We start from the raw sequence: 19,817 nt of genomic DNA on the forward strand, positions 1-19,817 counted from the left end.
CTGCAGAGTCCCAGCAAGTCACCAGGACAGCCTGGGGGGTACTGACGGGTTCATTTCTTCTCTTGCCAGGATGTTGGATGGCCTCCTCACTTCTTGGCTGCCTGCCTGGTGGTTTCCAGAAAGGCAGAGCTCCTGCAGTTGAAGGATCCTGAGCTTCCAAATGTCCAAAAGTCTGTCTGGGCAGCTACAGCCCTGCAAGTCAGCCACAGTGTGCACCTTGCCAGGTGCCCAGCTCTGTGCACAGCCTGCACAAAGCATGGCTTCTGTCATGAGCTGGACTTTTCAACATCATTTTCCTGTGTTTAAAGTGATCCTGTAAACAGGACCTGTATATAGGCTTTTCTATGTATAAAACTATAACATTTTACAGTCCTTTCTTAAGCTTTTCTTTTTGAAGCCATAAGAGTAAGTATTTCTCTATAGGTAAGACAGGACATGTAAAATTGCCAGGGAGGTGGGAGATTCACAGAAGTATGGACAAAAAAGGCTCTTTTAAATTAGATTCAGGAAAGGGTTGTGCATTTTCCATCAGACAGGCTTTAAAGGGACTGGGACATGAAACAAATGCCAAGCCAAATACTGAGAGCAATGTAACCAGTGAAACAATGGGAAAGTTATTTAGCAACATACACAGCCCTGGAACAGTCACGCTGTAAGTTAGGCACGCACACCAAATATATCTTGGGCTGCTGGTGCCAGAGCACTCAGCTAGCCCTCAGAAAACTGAAATCATACACAACATGCTTACATTTCCCTCTCAACAACAGCTTGTGAGGCAATCACCGTGAGGAGATATACAGCACTTATTTATTTCAAACAGCCACTTGGGCAAGCCAGCTTGGACTCTGATCTTAACCAGATGCTCTTCAGTCATCCCACATACAAGGTGCATTGTGCAGCTTCCACATGCATGCCTAGAGTAGTATGTCCTGCTCTCCCACTGCCCTGTACTAAGCACTGTTGACTGCCAACCACTCTGTCAAGTAACTTTATCTGTCTCCTGAGCATCAACTCTCACAAGCCAGCACAGGATGATTTCTGTCATCGCAGAAGAGAACCTGTCCTTCCTCCTTCAGAGAGGGTGCCCATGCTTGCTGGTAAAATAAAGTTGTTACCAAATTACCTTTCTGCAACAGATGCATTGTCCTTCCCTTCGACCTGAGTTCTCATTGCACCAGGTTCCCTCCTGAGATGAAATATCCTTGTTGAGGCAGCTGTGGGAGAACAGGTGCCCCAAATCTAGTCAACCTTATCTGATTTGCAGATGATACTTGCTCTTGCCTTGGCCTCTTGGGGGTGGTTTAGCTGTGTGCCTGTGCTGATGTAAATTGGACTCAGGGATGACTTTGAAGGATGAAATCATAAGGGATGAAGAAATCTGGAATAAGTAACCAAGGTTGGGTCCTCTGCCATGATGCAAAGGTGGCTGACATAAGTTGTGTGAAGGCTCTAAAAGCAGCCCACATTTCTTCTTCGACTGTTTCCTTGGCAGTGGTAGAAGATTTCTTTTTAAAGTTCTTGAAGGATCTGCAAGCAAAAGAATGCTGACAAGTGCTCTGATTTTCCTGTCATTTTCCCCCATGATTGGGAAACAAACAGCTTTGCTATTTTCTTTCCAGTTTCCCACAGAAGAGCCTTGGGAAGTCTATGTCATCCTGGGTTTGGAGAGCAGTGCAGCATGCAGAGTCATCCTCAACACAGAAGATGCCGGAGGGGCATTCTGCCTCCTTGCAGCTAGCAGGGAATGATGGGAGCACCATATTTTCTTCGAGTGATACAATTATTCCTCCTCTTCAGCAGGGCGTTCTCTGCACTTGTTACCCAGAGTCTGTTGGCTCCCACAGACATGTGCTTTGCATGACTTGCTGTTTCTGTTTCAGAAAGTAAAGTATTAAAGATGGTTTATCAAGGACTGAAGTTCTTTCTTACAGTAGTGTTCCTACCACAACCACCAAAACTGCTCCTCTAAACACTTTGGTGAGAAAGAAAGTCATTAAGGTGAAGAAAAGACATTTACATATCAGATCACCATTTTGTCTCACCTACGAAAGAGGGCATCAAACATTTCTGACAGGTTTTTTATTTACACTTACAAGTTTTCTTTATCATGTTCACACTTTGGAATAGCAGGGTCATGAGCTGAAACATGATACATGAGTGTGTGTGTGTGTGTGAAAAGAGGGAGGAAGGCATCAGAAACTTCAAGTAAAAAGAGGATTTTTAAACCTTCAATTTCACCCACCCTGAATGTTAGGACAGATTATTAGAAAACTGTTTTTCTATTCTGTAGCAATTTTCTATTTTGTTTGGGTTTGTTTTGTTTTAATAGCTAATAGCTCTGTTTGCCAGCACACAATGAAATCAGCTGGGGTTTGTGCTGTCAAAAATGAAAGGGTTTCCCATTATTCCATTGATTTCATGCTATTATATTAATAAATCATGTGGTTGGCTACCAATGACATGAGCTCAGAGTACACTGAGCAATGCCTCGTGCTGTTGCATGCTGAATCTGCTGGGGAAGTTTATCACTGAAGAGGCAAACAGGAACCTCTGCTTATTTAAATTTTCTGGATCAGGGTCTTCTCCCAAAGAAGTCACAAGTCTTACTGCAGCTTTGGGGTGCCATTGTAGCATGTGCTACATGGAATAACTGCATAATCCTGTTATATGGAAATGAGTTCTGCTGAAGCAGGAGAGGAGAATCTTGGACCAGGGTCCCGCCAGATCAGTACACACCTTGGCAGGCATTTACATTTGCTCAGCATTTTGACTCCTGCCCTGCACCCCTGGGAACTGTCTAGCTGGCTTTATTTTAAAAGAAACAGGAAAAAGTCACGCACTCCAAGAGCAATGAAGAGGCAAGAGGAGCCAGCTGGTCCCAGAGGACTGATTTTGAGCACTGAGTCAGAGAAGTCATGTTTGGACTTGCCTGGTGCTATTAGAGTTTCCTGTATTCAGGACTGGCCTCTGCCATAAACACTTTCATGGCATTTTAATCTTCTCAGTGGCAAGCTGTTAGGGGCACAGTTAGGTACGCACAGCTCTGCCACCACTTGTCATTTACAGGGCCACAACCAGCAACCACTACAGAACATCCACACATCCCACTCTCCTTCCCTGCCTCTCCCAAAATCCTTCCCCAAAACTAGATCAGAGCTCCATAGTTTCAGTTTGTGCTTCATTTTCTGTTGTTGCAGTTGCTCCACTGAGCCTGTCTACCAGACGTATGCAGTGGGAAAAAGGTGCAAGAAGAAAATTTGTGGGTAGTGTATTCTATGGGCTAAGAGGGAACTAAAAACATTAGGAAACCAAGACGTAAGAGACGTTACCTTTGTTCCCATGATGGCAGTTGCCTTAGCCCAGTGTTAGGATCACGTAATTTGCAGGGATCACTAAAGAAAGTTACTTCAGCATGTTTGTGTTTGGTACCAGGGGTGGTGCTGACAGCTGGAGGAATCCCCATAGGCTGAGAATGGGCTGACAGGTCCCTCATTAGTTCAGCAAAGGGAAATGTAAAAGTCCTGCCCTGGGGAACAAGCCCAGACATCACCAAAGGCTGAGTGATCTCGAGAGGCCTTCCAGGCCCTGACATTGTGTCAGTCTGCAATTATTGCAAAGCCGTAGCAATGATGCCGATGCAGCTACAGCTGTACTCCTGCAAATGTCATTTTATGGTGACAATCAGGGAACACCCAGCATGGAAAGAAAGCATCCTTGCACATCAGGTCAGGATTTAGTTCAAGAGCTTGCTGAAAGAAATGGCACAGAGCAAAAAGTGTGGCAACCGGGGTATTGCTGCTGCAACTCATGCCTGGAGTGGATTTCTGCCTGCCCCGATTCCACATGCCCATGGCACTTGTGGAGGGGTGATGAGTATCAGATTGTGGTGCGACTGAAAGGAGTTAAATTCTGTGGAAGGGGTAACTCAGGACTGGCTTAGCTGAGGCAGAGCAGGGGCCTGGAAATGCAACTTCTGAAGGAGGACTGCAGGACTACAGAGGACCAGCTGCCTCAGCAGATTGTGGAGAGCTTCCACTATAGCAAAACAGATTACTGCTAATCTAAACTAAATCTCCTTCTTTTACACCTGATCAGGTCCCATTTAATGCCTCTGTGGATGGCATTAAATCAATCAGGGCTGTAAAGTGAAATCAAATGTTTTATCTGTGTCCTTCATTTGCTCAAACATGTTTGGATGACAACTGATGAGAGGGTGAGCTTGTCTCAGTACACTGGACAAACAGACTCGTCTTGGAAGATGGCATAAAAATCTTTCAGAGGTTCTGAGATACCTGTAGGAAAGGGGCATGGAAGACAGTTGAGTACAGAAGCAAATCCCTTACAGCGAATGTTTTCAGGCTCGATAAATTTATCACAACTTAACAAGGAAAACAATCTGAAAACAGCTTGCTTATAGTCTGTGAATTCCTCCTCAGGGAGAAAATCCAGGGCTGTGAAGAGTTATTTAATCCTGTTGAATAACAAGAACCAAAGACTGGAAATCAAAAGCAGAAAAATTCAAACAGAAATGAAGCCTGAGGGGAAAGGCAAATGCAGAAGTTCTCATTGTTCCCTTGTCAAAGTCACAGGTGTCCTGTGGGCAGGTAAGGGGGGCATGGATGGAGGAGAAAGGCACCTGGCCAACAACTCAGTGTTGCCCTGGGGCATAAGTGCCAGGGCTGGAAAAGCATCAAGTAGGTTGCTCCCTCACCTGTGAGACTGACTTTGCTCCATCACTGCTTCCACACACAGAGACCAACCTCCCCTTCCTCTGGAGACGGTCACCAACAATCCCCTGGATCACTCAAAGTGGGGCAGTGAGACCTGAGAGGACAAGGGGACATCAGTTCTCACTGTGGGAAGGCTCATGGCCAGCAGTAGAGAAGGTCACAGAGATGTCAGGGAGCTGCCCACCAAGCACAGGGCAGTGCCTTGCTGCATTTCAGCCCTCCCTGCCTCTGAGCTGAGCTAAGGACCTGCTTCTCCACCTCCATGTCTGATCCATACCCTGTCCCATAGGTCCAGTGTGGTTCTTCCCTGTGTCTGACCCTCTGCTACGACTGCACCATGAATGTGAAGTGGGGCACGGCCCTCCTCGCCCCACTCCATGGTGTTAGTTCAGAAACCAACAGCCTTGCCCAAAGAGCAAGGACCCCTGTCATCAACAAATTTGCATTTATACTGCCTGCAGATAGCTGACTTCCTGGCTGGGCTGGGTGAGCTGGATATTTGGTAGGTCCTGCAGGAACCTTGGGCAGGATGGGTGCTTTGACTGTACAAACCTTCATTAATTAGGAATGTTTCTGCACTGTGTTTTTACACATGGATCTACTCTCATATGCATCTGGCAAATAGTTCACTCCCAAGAATGTGAAGTAACTTTTGGCTTCAGAACTGGACGCATGAGTGTCTGTTGTTTAACTCTTTGCTACCACTGGGGATGCTAGATGAGTCTCTGAAAGGCAAGGAACAGTTCCCCCTTTGCTCTAGCAATAGATGTGGAGATCAGGTTCTGGAAACTATGGCTTAATTATTACTATTGGAAAGGCTTTTGCATTGCAATTAATTTCAGAACTTAACAAATCACTTCAATGCAAATCTTTTGCTATTTGAAAGTAGGTAGGACAGGATCCTGGACAAACCAGAGACAGATTTGGCTGCATTTTACTGGTAGCAGTCATATCTATGTTGTATTATGTTTTTCATATATTTTCTTCAGTAAAAGAATTTTTTATTTCTGCAGTCTTTGTTTCTGTTAACTGGCTGAAAGACCAGTATCTTAGTGTCACCTAAAAATGCTTTATACAATTTTGTGTGTTGAAATCCAAAAACGTTTTATTAGAAGAAGGTAAATTCTTGACATGAATTTGGATCAGCATTTATTAGTATAAAACCCATTATCGGAATCTCCCAGCTCAGGTAGGTTCTCTGTTGCAGAGAAGGATAAGGTTTAACCAGGTAATGTGCACAGGAATTTTTTTGGCAGCAGAAAGAATATCACAAATCCTTGCATGTTTGCGATCCTCTATGTCCATGTATTCAGAGAGACAGCTGGATAATTTTCCTATGTGTGGGGAGATTAGAGCAAAAGAGATGAAATGCTGACGAGCAGATGGGTTGGATGTCAGTTTTATGTTCCCCTCACAGTCTTTAAAGCAATGCTGTAAAGAGAACCTGAACATGAGATGGTTTCAGTGGAGCTGATTTGTAGTATAAATAAAGGCAATTAATCTTTTTGTTATCATCCACATTAGGCACAGAAAAAACCCAGTTATTAGCTTTTGATTTTGAAGTATGACCTTTTGGAGTAACAAATGTTCCTGTTTCCAGTGCTCACTGTTGCATGTCATAAGCTTTAAGTAACTGAGTAGGGCATTTTTTCTATTCTTCTGTTTCACAAAATGGAATAACCCACTGCAACTCTGTTGTCACCAAGCACCTGCCTGTAACACAAAACAGAAATTATGCAAAAAGGAGAATAATCCATTTTTTCATCACAAGACCAGACATCAGATGTCCTATCTGTCTGTGACTGTTTCCTTTATCCTTGTGAACTTTCATTTTGTGGGAGAGGCTGCAGAGGAGAATCTAGAACATGGATGAGAACAGAAGAGAGATCTTCAAATTCTTAGTTCTACCCACAGAAATTTGGGTGAAGAGACAGAAAGGAATGGAGACAAACATTGATTTTCTGCACACCACCCTCCAACTCTGTTTCTCCAGTTTAATCCTTCTCAACAGTGCCTAAAATGCATAAAGTCATTCCACTCTGATCTGGTGGGACCCTCTTTAAACTTACATGTGTGATGAGGTGCCAGGCTGTGGAAAGACATGCCCCCTTAGTTTTCTGTATGGCCCACATCTTTTCCTTTCTTTACTTCCTTCCATGCTCTAATACTGGTTTCTGGTCCCATCACAGCTTAGAAATGCATCAGGATTGCATCTCTGAGGTATCCAGCCTTGCTTGAGTGGCAGCTGAAAGCATCTGCTGCATCGCTAAGGTTACATGGGACTTTACTCTCAATTGAGACAAGATGATGAAGAGTAAACCCAGCAAGCTTCACTTCTGCTAACAGCAACATTTGGCTTGACATCAACACTATTACAAGGTTCGTATTCCAAAGATCTCACAGTGATGCCAAATCCTTACCATTACAGTCTAATATTTTGGGGATTAATCTTCTGAATCAGCATCCTGTCTGGGTATCATCACTACCATAAGCGTCCATAAATCCTCACATCTCTTTCTCCCTGTAGGGAGCAGGAGGAAGGGCAGTGGCTGGAGGAGCATTCCTGCTCACCAGGTTTAGCATGGAGACACGGCTTTTCTCCTCTTTTGTGCACTTCCCACCATACTGCCTGGTTCTCACCTGACCTCTCTGGCCAGTTGGTCTTCCCAACCCTTTTGTGGTGTACAAACAGTTTCCCTCAGGGGACTCTCCATCTCTTTAGTGGGGGCGTGGCAGTGGTGCAGCTCAGCCTTCAGGGCAACACACAAGCATTTTTGCTGTGGCTGAGAGAAGACCTCTGAAAGCAGGGCAGTGAGATGTGATGGTTCCTATCCTAACACACCTGGTTTTTCCAAGTGGGCCGGGGTGGTGGACTGCTCCCCTGTTAGTCACTGGCCACTCTCTGGGACAGAAAGTGATGAAGATGGAGGTTTTGAATTTCTAGCATCTGTGTAAATTTTACAAAACTGTGGCATGACTCCTACACATTATCTAAATCCTCTGTGTGAGTGTGAGCTAGAGCTGGAGTAATCACCTGCAGCTTGATACTGGAGTTTTTATGAAAAATAAGTAGGTGGTTCAAAAGCTGATCTCCATAATAAATTGCTTCCTTCTTTTCAGGCATGTGAAGCTGCTAGTAACCAGACTCGGCATGCAGAATAAGCCAGAACTGTGTCTTAATTGTACTAAAACTTTAAGTATCCATCACACATCCATTGTGGTTGTTATTTTGTCAACTGTTTATCAAGCTTTTACCTTGGTAGTGATCCAATTGTCAAAGTTGTGTATCCACATCTTAGAAGAAGAGACCACAGCCATAAAAATTTAAGTTGAAAACTGTAAAGTCTTTTAGCTATTTTTGTTTCATGTAGTGCAAGCTTTTCTGCTCTGCAGGTTTTGTAAATTGCTGCACATGAAAGCATACCATGATGCATAGGAAGTGCACTGTGACTTATGTTCCCTGTCCTCATCCTCTTGGCGGTGACGCCAGGCCCCTCTGGCAGCACAGCAGAAGGGATGCCATGCATCAGACCTGGGGGAGTCCAGGGGCAGGTGGCAGTACACCACGCCAAGCACACGTGCTCCCCAGCACCCTGTGAAGCAGGGGGCCTGCACAGGGCTTCACATCCTGGAGCATTGTTCCGTGCTTTGTAGGGAGTGGGGCCGCCCCAGCCCCGTAGTGCCCTGGGGATGAGGGCCATGGAGCTGAGTACTGCAAGAAAGGGAAGGGCTGAGCCCACAGACCAAGAGGCTCCTCACGGCTGCAGCTTCTATTTGGGTCAAGGGTGCCTGTCTGCTCCTCGTCACCCACGTGTAAAGTGGTGACCCTGTGCTGGAGGCAGTGGCAAGGCAGGAACAGAACTAGTGAGCACAAATGCAGCCTCAGGAGAACTATGGGAGTGGACACTGGTGTTCACCCTGTGGATCACAGAGGTTCCTTGGGATCCCTGGGAACTGGACACTATGGTTTTGCTCACCTTGGGGCACCCACATTTATTCTGTGTGTGCACAAGTATCAAGGTGAATAACTACAAAAGGGAAAACAGGACTATGCAGAATATGAGGTTTCAGGAAAATGTGTTCCTAATCCACATGCATGAGAAGCTCCATGAATACAATATATTGCTGATTCTTCTGTTTTGCTGACCAAGAAAACAAAACAAAACAAAGATATACAGTCTTTATATTATTTTATTCACATTGGAGAACTTCTGGTACAGGAAATTTCTGTTGTTCGTTGAACAGTGATGACAGATTTGAAAACCAGTCCCACCTCTGTATCTAGAAGGACCATGTTACCTTAGACCAGTTGTGACCCACACAGACACATTTAGGAACCTCCCAGAAAACCTGAGAAGTGGGTGCTGTAAATATTTAAGATTATGAACACTTTTGTGGACTTTACTGGGACTAGACTTGATAGTAAGGCACCAGGCAACAAGTGCTTGCAGAACTGGGAACATTCTCCCCAGTATATAGAAAATGACATTTTCAGAAGGATCAAACCCCTCATTTATTTGGGAAAAAAAAAAAAAAAAAAAGAAAACCAAGTTGTTTAAGGAATCCAAAACCAGCTTTGCTTAGGGCAGCCAAACCAAAGAGATTTTTAGATTTTTTGGGGGTAAGTTTTACAAGAAAATTTGCTCTGGTATTCTTACTGAAGCCATTAACAAAATTTTAAAAAACCCTCTTTTGTTTCAGAAAGATGGAGACAGACCTTGTTTAGTCACTTTGCTGAGGTTACAGCCCTTTCAGCACTGGTGTTCTGGGAGCTCTTGGACTAGATCCAGCATCAACTGGGCATTTCACCCCAACTTACAATTCAAAGTGAAAGCTCAGTGTTGGCATGGGTGTGGGCAGGAGCAAAGCTGGGGGAGCAAAACCTGGCTTACAGAAACGTACAGTCATGATCAGCTGTTCAAGGAACCATTCTGCAGCTGTCAAATAAATTCCTGCACTTGCTAAACATTGTCTGTCACTGCTGTTTCTTGGGTTAAATGTCACTTCTGTTGCAATTGTAGTCCTGTCAGGGGAGTGACTGAAGTTGCTAATTTGCTCTCTTTTATTTCTCCATGCTTTTCTTCTCAGTTTGCACTTAGGCTTTTCTAACACATCTTTTTCACTGCCTCCCTCTGGCATACATTTGTTACTCAGGAAACCGCAGGCCAGTTGTTATGAGAAGAATTTGTCTGTCACCCACGAGTGCTGTACAGAGTATATTTATACAGCATTTTGCAATTTATGCAGCAGTTTGGGAAATGTGTAGGCATCCAGATGATCATTCTTATGACCACATATATGGTGCCATGAAAGTATTTTAGGTGCAAGACATGTAACGGATACAGTTTAGTTCCTGCTGTTCTTAACTGTTATTCTGGACTGCCAGAATACATAAATGTGGGATGCCCAGTGGTCTCTTTGCAGCTCCTGGATGATGTATCCAGTGGCACTGGTCACCTGGCAGGGTTTGGTGGGTTTTGAATTCACTGACATTCACTCTTTCCACTACTCTGCTGTAAACCAAATGGTGGATGCTCGCTATTTCAGGTGTATCAGTCTTGTAAGGGCTGTTGCAGGGATGGAAAGGGCAGGACTGTGCTCCTGTGACTGACATGATGCCAGCACAATGGGAGCATGGCTCGGCATCCTGACTCATTAAAAAGCATTGTCCCTCCAGCATGCTTGCCAGCTTGTTCAAATATACTTCATTTTTGCTGTATGCTGCCAGAGATGTAATCCCTTGTTAACTGGAAAATGTTTTGTTGCTCCTTATTTCTGCCTCTGTTTTCTCCTAAAGTACAGCACACCATGGAAGCATAGTGTGTCAGGAGGGGACATGTCTCAGAAAGGGATGTTTTGAGATGGGTGCTTTTGTAGTTGCTGGCTACTTACACCTGCCTTCTTTCCTTATGGACTGCAGTGTAGGCACATGCAGCTCAAAATAGCCAGGCCATTAGGAATTAAGGCATTGGCTGGGTTTTTTTAAAAAATCTGCTTTCTTTAGTTTTTAACAATATACACAGTTCCTGAATCCTTCTTGACTGAAAAAAGCACTGATCTTTACATCTATCTTCCCTAGTTTTTAACCTGCTTCTTTGCCACTATCCATGAGAAAACAATTTATTTATTTTAAAAGCAAAATAACTTCTGTGAGAACTGCTGCCTGACAGAAAGCCAGGAGACCTGTGGGAGATCCATAATCTAAAGCTTTTTTTTTTGCTGTTAGCCTTTTATAGCAGGGCACTGCATAGTCAAACCAACTGCTTTAGACCGTATGTCACCATTGTTAATTCCATTTGTTGATGCCAAGGGCTTCCCTAATTTACCTGCTTGAATCTTTTTGCATGATTTTTTGCAAAACTTCTCTAGCCATTTGTTCAGATTGTCTTTCAAAGGAGCAGCAAAGGGTTTGGCACTCAGATACCAGGGCTCTGTAAGAGATTACATGATTGTTAGAAGTCGTCTGATTTAAACTGGCATCCTACTTTTCCTATATATGTCTGTGAGGAAAAAAAAACCAAACAAACTGTCTGGAAAGGCACAACACTGATGCCATTTGGAACAAGGTATGTTGCCCTCTTCCTGACTGTGACTCAGACATTAGGTTTGTACAAAAAAAATCTACTGCTAGTTTTTTCCCTTTTTTATTTCTTTGGTGATACAAAAACCCACGCCATTGAAAATGGCCATACTGTAGGAACAGAAAAATTTTCTCTAGGGGTGAAAAGAGAAACAGATGAGTTAAGAAAAAAGCAAGGACTCCCTGACCCCGTATTTTCCATCGTACATTGCAGCAGGAATTTAAATGAATGCTAGCAGATGGGGAATGGAAAAGTTTGCTGCTGCTAACACTGAGGTGGTATTGCTCTGTGTAACTGTAAAAGCAAGGACTGTTTCCATTTCACTCTGCACGTTTGTTTTGCTTGCATTTTCCAGACTCATCTCCCAGGCATCTGCACATGCTTGGCCACTGATAGATGAAAAAAGCTAGGAAATAAGCTTTCTCTGCCCTTCACTCTCTCCCTTTGGTATGTGTCCATTGCAGCACTGCTGCAACTGCTCTACTTCTGTATGACTAAAAACAACTCTCAGTACTTGAAAAATAAATAAAAATGTCCTTCTAGGCTGGTGTGCACAAGCCTCCATTCAACAAAATATTTATATGCCTGCTTTAATTTGTCAGTGAAGCACTGAAGCATAAGTTTAATGATATCCACATGCTCAGTTCCATTAGCTTTAATGATCTTTAAGCCCACATTGAGAATCAGATGCACACTGATGGATGTTCAGAAGAGTGTTGGCTTGCCTAGAGTCTCATGACTTTGGGAGCTGGGGGTGACGCACTTGCCGGGTAGTTCCTCTCCTTCTGTCATCAGCAATGATTCAGAGTCATGATTGCTAACATGAAAGGACTGGTGGTCAGCTCCATCTAGCAAAAGGATGTGCAGAGTGGAATGGGTGAACGCTTTCTTTCTGAGACCTGTATTTGGTGGCTGAATGGCTGGGAGGAGACCTTGCTTTTGCTTAAAGAGAAAATGGAGGCAAAGGCATTACTGGGAAGCTCTTGTCATCTTTCCCAAGAACATTTCTTGAGAGGATTTGCTGTTCACTGCAAAACCCTTCAGCCCAAAGCCAGGCAGAGAAATATTTCAGGGTATCAGAATACATTATCTCAAGCAGGAGTGATTTTATGTTTGGAGGAAGCTAGAAAGCACTGAATGCACAGACAGGGTAGGAGCCCCCAGGGACTACATCCAGCCATGTTAGCACACTGCTCTTCCCTGGCACAGGGCAGCAGACCTCCTGGAGCACTGAGGGACTTACGTACAGAGGCAATGGAGTTTTGCCATTTTTCAGTAGCTGAGGATGTGGCCCGAGGGGAAATGGAGGAATGCACATGACAAACGAGGCAGGAAGGGTGGGGGGACATTTTTCGTAAAAAAGGAGCCTTAACTTCACCAAGTTTTCAATTAAAAAAAAGAAGGGTGGAAAACAGAGAGATGAGGGGAAATTGCCCACTGATTACCAATACAAACAGAGAGCCAAAGAAAACAGACTTTACAAGAAGTTTATGAAGAGGTTACCATAAAGTTTCTCTTCACCTTTTAACCCATATTATGAGTCACTCCAAGATAAGACTGAGCAGAGAATTGTCATATGGGAAACTAAGCAAAGGCATCTCTTCTCCTAAATAAATAAGTGCTCTACCCAAGGGGAATTAGAAACATGTAAGTTGATTTCTCTTTCTGTCATGTTCTTTAGATTTGTGTTTCTGGCCACTGCTTTAGGCACTTGAAGTGCTGGAAAAGTTAATTGTGTATACAATCATCCCCTCTCCACTTGGGCTCCATCAAGCAGCAAGCAACTTTTATAGAAAGAATCCCATGAACTTCTGGGAGTTTCTAATGGGCCAACTGAAATCCTTGACAGTTGCCTCTTGATGTCTGTGGCAGGATCCATCCCATGTTCTGCTGCTGATGCTGGGTGGGTGTGCTGCCTGCCACTGGGCAAGCCTCTGAACTAATGATAGCTTTTGCTCACATTTGGGGTTGCAGAAGTCAAGCACAGAATCATGGAAGGCAGAGCAGAGATATGACTGGCTGCTCTCCAGGTGAGTTTTGCAGACAGCTATTCTGGTAACTAAACTAAGCTAATTTTTAGTTACTGTGGGGTATATCTGGATAAAAACATTGTGATCCGCCATGAAGCTCTCATTGCTGTTGGATATTCCCCTGCACAAAGTGGCACTTTGTACAAAGTACAAAGGCATGTGAAAATGTCTTGAGCTTGTCCTGGCATGCATTTGGATAGGGTATTATCTGATTCATTGGACCTTAACTTGTAAGATAGGATTGCTCTCTTTTGGTACTGAAGAAACCCCTCCCATGGGATCACATTCCCCCCTCTCTCTGAAAAGAGTAGTTTGTCTGCTAACCAAAGCCTATCACTCAAGCAATTGCTCCTGAGCTTGTCCCAGCAGTGTCAGAGTGCGGTGGGGGGATGTGCAAAGCTGAGTGCTGTGAAGCCAAGCCATGAGGAAATGGTGAGGTTTGCTACACAGATGTATTTTTGGAACACCACTTCTTTATAAAGGATCAGTGATAATAAACCAGAACTAAAGAACCAACAAGTAATTCAAGCAGATGGTGTTTCCCCACACTCTCAGTAATTTCTCTAACATGGTGCTTCAGCAGTGCCTGATTGCTGAGGAACTGGTGTCATACAATGATAAGAAATGATCTGGTTTTATTTTTAGTTACGCTCTTTATTCACCCAAGGAGTTTAGTTTTATCTACTCTGACACCATCATTGGACAAATTTCAGTTCAATGAGTTTTGTTTGTATTGGAAGAGAAACTTCTAGATTTTCTCCCATCAAAATTGGCATTAATCACTCTGGAAAGAGACTATATAAATAAAAGCCTACCAGTGCAAATCTCCGTCTCCCACCACCTCTCCTTGACTTCAGCTCAACCTCTTGCAGGTAACTCACTGCCTTTCCTCCTGACAGCCATCACACGGTACAGTTCATGTGATACTGACTGCCACCACACCATTGAATTTGCCTGTGCATGTAACTCATATCTTCTCTTCTGCATTATCTATTTGGACAGTGTCCTCTGTGGGATAAATGACTGGAACAGGGCAACTTTCTTCCTTGCAGTACTTTGATAAATAAAAAATAATAGCAATAATAGTAATAAAAACAGTGATAATAACTATGGCAGCAGAAACAGAATAAGGTTATTAATTTCACTCTTTAGTGAATACAGTCGCATGGAAAATTAAATCAGATGAGTCCCTTATGAACAGCCAATCCATTAAAAAATTATATGCACAGGACTGAGGTACTTGCCTGTTGTGTCATGGTCCTGCAGATGGAAGACTGTCATGGAGCATGGCAGACAAAGTGAGGTATTTTTATATAGTTCCAGGAGAAAAATGTTTGGGATGAATGTCATCACCTTGCAATTCCTGCTGATATGCACAGGGTCAGTACCAGTGCCCAGCCCACACAGAGAGGCCAGTTGATCTGCCATAGAGTTACCTTGCAGTGACAGCTGGTCACAGACCTGGACCTGGATGAGCTGTCATTAACAACCCAGGATGCCTTTGTGCACCAAGATGCCAGCACTCACTCAGAAGTCCAGGGCGTAGCATTTTAATAGGATTTAACTGACAGGTGAGAACTTGTGTTTTCAATGGAGTTTTGCTGATCTAAAACCAAATGGCAGATAAGCTTTCAAAAACATTTTTAAAAATCCTTGCAAAATTCAAAAATTTGACCATAAATTCCCCCAAAAGTTTCTTTTTATTGTTTTGATAGGAGGAAAACAAGCTAGAGGACCCTTCCCAGACCTATAGGGCCAATTTCAACTTCAGCATGAGGCCACCTCCACCAGCAAATGTTTAATATATTGCACTGAACTGCTGGAGCATCATGTTTGAAGCTGCTTCTTTGATTGATATGTGAAAGTTAAGAATAACTCAACCAAAACACCACCAGCCGAAAGGAAACAGATCTTGTTTTGCTGTCAACAGCCTGACAGAGAATAAGTGAGGCCCCATTTTCCCTACAAGCTATCAAAGACTAACTTGATCAAGTCATATGAGATAAATGGAGATGACACGGTCATGCTGGGACAGGAAAGACGCCTCCAGCAGTGGCAACAGCGTGTGTGTGTGTTTTTGCTAGGGAAAGGGCAAGGGTCTTGCTGTCTCAAGCTGCAGCTTTCTGCTTCAAAAGGCTTTTGTGAGCAAGTGTGAACATGCTGGGTCTTTGCTGTCCCAGCCATTGACTGAGGTGAGAAACCAGGACCTCCCCTAGAGACAGCTGCTCATGTACTGCAGGGAAAATAACTCTGTTTTGGGTTTTTAATTACTTTTTGTAGTAATAAAGCTGAAAACACCAGTCTGTTTGAAACTTTTAATTAAAACACTCAAGAGAGCCAGAGATGTTTTCCCAAGTGATAGCCGTCCTTAGAAGGACCTCAAGAAGTAGGGTCCTGTCTGTTCTGAGTTCGTAACTGCTCTGGCTGAAACAGGAGAGTATGTGATAATTATCAGGCTATTCTGGCATCACAGCTTTTCTCCAGCAAAAAACCCACCTTGGACTCAAGACAAGGTTGGTCAATGCTGACATGCTTCTGCAAAGCTATTTGTTTTTCAATAAAACAGAATTTTTTAACAAAAAAGAACTTCTGAAAAGCATTTGCTTGGGTCAGATGCTTTTGCAGTGTGTTCAAATGTGGATAGTAGTAAGTGCTTTTCCAGCAATCAAGTATTCTGTATATTTCAATCAAAGATCAGGGAAAAAAGCATTTAAAACTTGCAAAATATAAAGCAGATCTTGCTCCTGCAGTCAGATAAACCTACACTGGAGAGCTCTTTTGAACATTTTAATGGCAGTTTTTATTTTGTGTCCAGATTCTGGTTTGAGGGTGAAAATGTTTTGCAAATGTATTTTTGACAGAATAGCTCCTGAGGTGCTGAGATAAAGGCAAATAGTATGGAGACAGGAGATGTGACTTCATTCTGCTTTGTGAAAGCATATTGGCTTTTTCCCAGTCTGGAACAAAAACAGCTTTAGGCTCCCTCGTAAGTCTGTCCCATAGCAGTGTCACTTCCTGCCGAGTCAGATAAGTCGACCAGGTGGCTGATTTTTTAGCACTTTGGTGGATTCTTGAGAAATTGTGGAATGAACTATGAAAAGGAATAGCAGAGCCCATGCAAATCCCCTAGATGCCCTCATCTTTCATGTTATATTCAATTCATCTTATCCTGCTGTGATGCTACTGTTTCCAGCATGCCACAGGCATTTTAATTGACGATATACAAGTGCCTCGGTTTTCCTGCTTTCAGCTATCTCAAGCACACATGGACAGAAGAACCCATCATCTTCCTGGAAAAGATTATGTGGCCAGTGGGAATCAGAGTATGTCTGCTACATTTTTTCAGAGCCTCTTGTAACTATTGGAAGGACTTCTCACGGGCTAGAACAAGGGCCTTTCAGTTCCCCCAGGCAAGTGTTGAAAGCTGTGTTCAGACTCAGTACAGCACCAGCTACCTTCAAGTGAGAATCAGAACTTTTCATCCTGAATATGCAGGATTAGAGGCATCTATTGAAAAAGAAGAAGCAATTCAGATACAGTTTTCAGGTTACCATTCTTAATGTTGAAGGAGCTTGACCACAGGATGTAGAGCTCTCACATGCAGGGCAGGAGATGGACTTTGTCAAGGAGAAATCTGCTCCCTTCCCTGAGGTTGTGGGGAATGGAGACACCCACATCTCACCAAGGTGTCTACACTCATGTGGGTAAAACCTGTAACCTCCAGACTTCTTGCAGTGTGGGAAACCTCAAACATCTCAAAGACTGGTGAATCTTCAACATCTTCATAACCAACTTGGACGCAGGACTAGAAGGAATACTAAATAACCTTGTTAATGACACTAAACTCGTAGAAGCTGTTGACTCCCTCCAAGCCAGAGAGGCCCTGTGGAGAGACCTTGACAAGTGAGAGGACTGGACAATCACCAAGTGTATGAAGTTTAACAAACATAAGTGTTGGATCCTGCACCTGAGACCGGGCAACCCTGGCTGTATGTACAGACTGGGGAATGAAGGGCTGGAGAGCAGTGCCAGGGAAAGGGACCTGGGGCTCCTGGTCAATGGCAAGTTGAACATGAGTCAGCAGTGCCCTGGCAGCCAGGAGGGCCAAGCATGTCCTGGGGAACATCAGGCACAGCATGGCCAGCCAGGCAAGGGAGGGGATTGTGCCAGTCTGCTCTGCACTGGGACAGCCTCACCTCGAGTGCTGGGGGCAGGTCTGGGTGCCACAATGTCAGAAAGACATTAAACTATTAGAGAGTGCCATGAGGATGGTGAAGGGCCTTGACGAGAGGCTGTATCAGGAGCAGCTGAGGTTACCAGGTCGGTTCAGCCTGGAGGAGACTGAGAGGAGACCTCATTGCACTTACAGCTTCCTCATGAGAGGAAGAGCAGGGGTAGACACTGATTTCTGTGGTGACCTAAGGGCATGGCTTGAAGCTGTGTCCAGGTAGGTTTAGTTTAGCTGTTAGGAGAAGGTTCTTCACCTAAAGGGTGGCTGGACACTGGAACAGGCTCCCCAGGAAAGTGGTCACAGCACCAAGCCTGACAGAGTTCAAGAAGCATTTGAACAATGCTCTCAGGCACATGGTGTGACTCTTGGGGTGTCCAGCAAAGAGCCAGGAGTTGAACTTTGATGATTCTTCTGGGTGTCTTCCAGCTCAGGATATTCTATGATTGTATGAAACCTCTGTCGTAGAAATAAACATTAACCTTTCTTAGCTCTATTTGACTGCTCATGAGATCATTTTTTCAGTCTGTTTCAGGACTGGTGAATTTCAGTAACATCACAACAGCTACTTTGCATTAACCAACATATGATCTGTAGACAGACCTGAATTTTAGGATTTATTCTTTCCTTGTTTGAGAGGAAGATGGCCACTTAGTCTTCCTTCAAAGATTCAGAGAAAAACACTCCTTTTGTGAATTTTATGATGGTAAAAATATGTTCATCATGAAAGGAAATGTTCCACATGTTATCTGTGCTTTGCAGCGCATACACTGCAATTCCAGGTAGGCAGAGCTTTCTTCTGGAATGAAATTAGGCAATGGCATGATTCATTTCATGCACCACATGTGCATGAAATGAATTATGTCTTTCATTTCAAGGATTTCATTGTGCTTTGCAAATGTCAGTTGCTTAAGGCACACAGCTCAAGTAGGTATAATTTATCGTTTTTCATGATATTTATTACCGAGATCATTTAAGTGGAACCCAGGTGTTCTGGGATAGAAACCTTTCCTCCTCAGCAGGCAGCACTCCTTGGCCCTCGGGGAGAGACAATTCTCTTCAAAGTGATTCCCAGGAATTCATTTCCTCAGCCTGTGATTAGGTTTTCTAGCTTTCCTCAGTTCTGAACTGTGGTCTTTTACGTTTATACAGCTGGGCATACATCTGAGTTCTGGGGGAATGGATGCCCAAACTGACAATCCTGATAAGATTTCTTCTTATGTGCAGAAGTACAACATGAGTATCTACTTCCCTGTTGACTCCACATCAAGCGGGACATTTTTCAGTCCATTCTTTAGACTGAATGTGAGATAATAAAGAATAAATTTTAATGCCTGAGAGTGAAAATTGCATCTGCATTTGACTTTGCAAAGTGTTTAGGCTACTTTAATTCTAACCTCCTATTTTTGCCCATTCTTGAAGGTGGGAATTGAAAAAGATTCCCGCGGCTTTAAAAGTGACTGAATTGCATTGATTTTGCTCTGGTAAATTTTCTAATTCTTTTACAAACGTAGGGTAACCAACTGCTTTAACACCATAGTTTTCTACATCACTAGTGTTAGTCATCCTTTAAAGTGAATACTGAGCTGTGTTCCAAGCAGTGCCAGTGCAGTTAAGTCCCAGTTTATAAATCTGTTATTATTATTGACAGCGATGTGCATCTTTTAGCACATGTCGAGACAAATATGAAGCATCAGAAGTTAGGCTATATGTACGGCCATCTTTTACTCACCTGTTTGAGTTTCCACATAGAATCTGGAAAAAGTCCCACTTTCCAGTATTTGACCTCTGTTATGTTTAATGGAGACGGGAAAACATCATCAGTGCTTTGAGTGATGTCTTAGCAAGGGATCAGGGATTCTGGAAAAATCGAAAGAAAATATGTATTGAATGGATGTATATAAAAATGTTTTCCTTAGTTTTATGGTTTAACAGATTTCCAGGTCTTCTGTCTTTAATAAATGGCTTCATTTCATTGCAATTCCCCCTATGAGATCATCTGCATTTGAATCAAAGTACTGAAATATGTTTTGACCAACATGACTATTTTGAGATATATTTACAGAGTACATTGACAGAGGCATGTTCTTAACTTGGGTTTTGGCACTATACCATGTTCATGGAGAGGAGAGAAGCAGAAAAGTTTCCACACCAGTATTGGCAAGAGGAATATAGAAGGGAAAAAGGGCTGGAGTATCTCCTCACAAATGAATAACTTCAGGCAGTGCTTTGGGATTTGAGTGGCCCT

Source organism: Corvus hawaiiensis, chromosome 3, assembly GCF_020740725.1.
Source record: "Corvus hawaiiensis isolate bCorHaw1 chromosome 3, bCorHaw1.pri.cur, whole genome shotgun sequence".
NCBI classification, from domain to species: domain Eukaryota; kingdom Metazoa; phylum Chordata; class Aves; order Passeriformes; family Corvidae; genus Corvus; species Corvus hawaiiensis.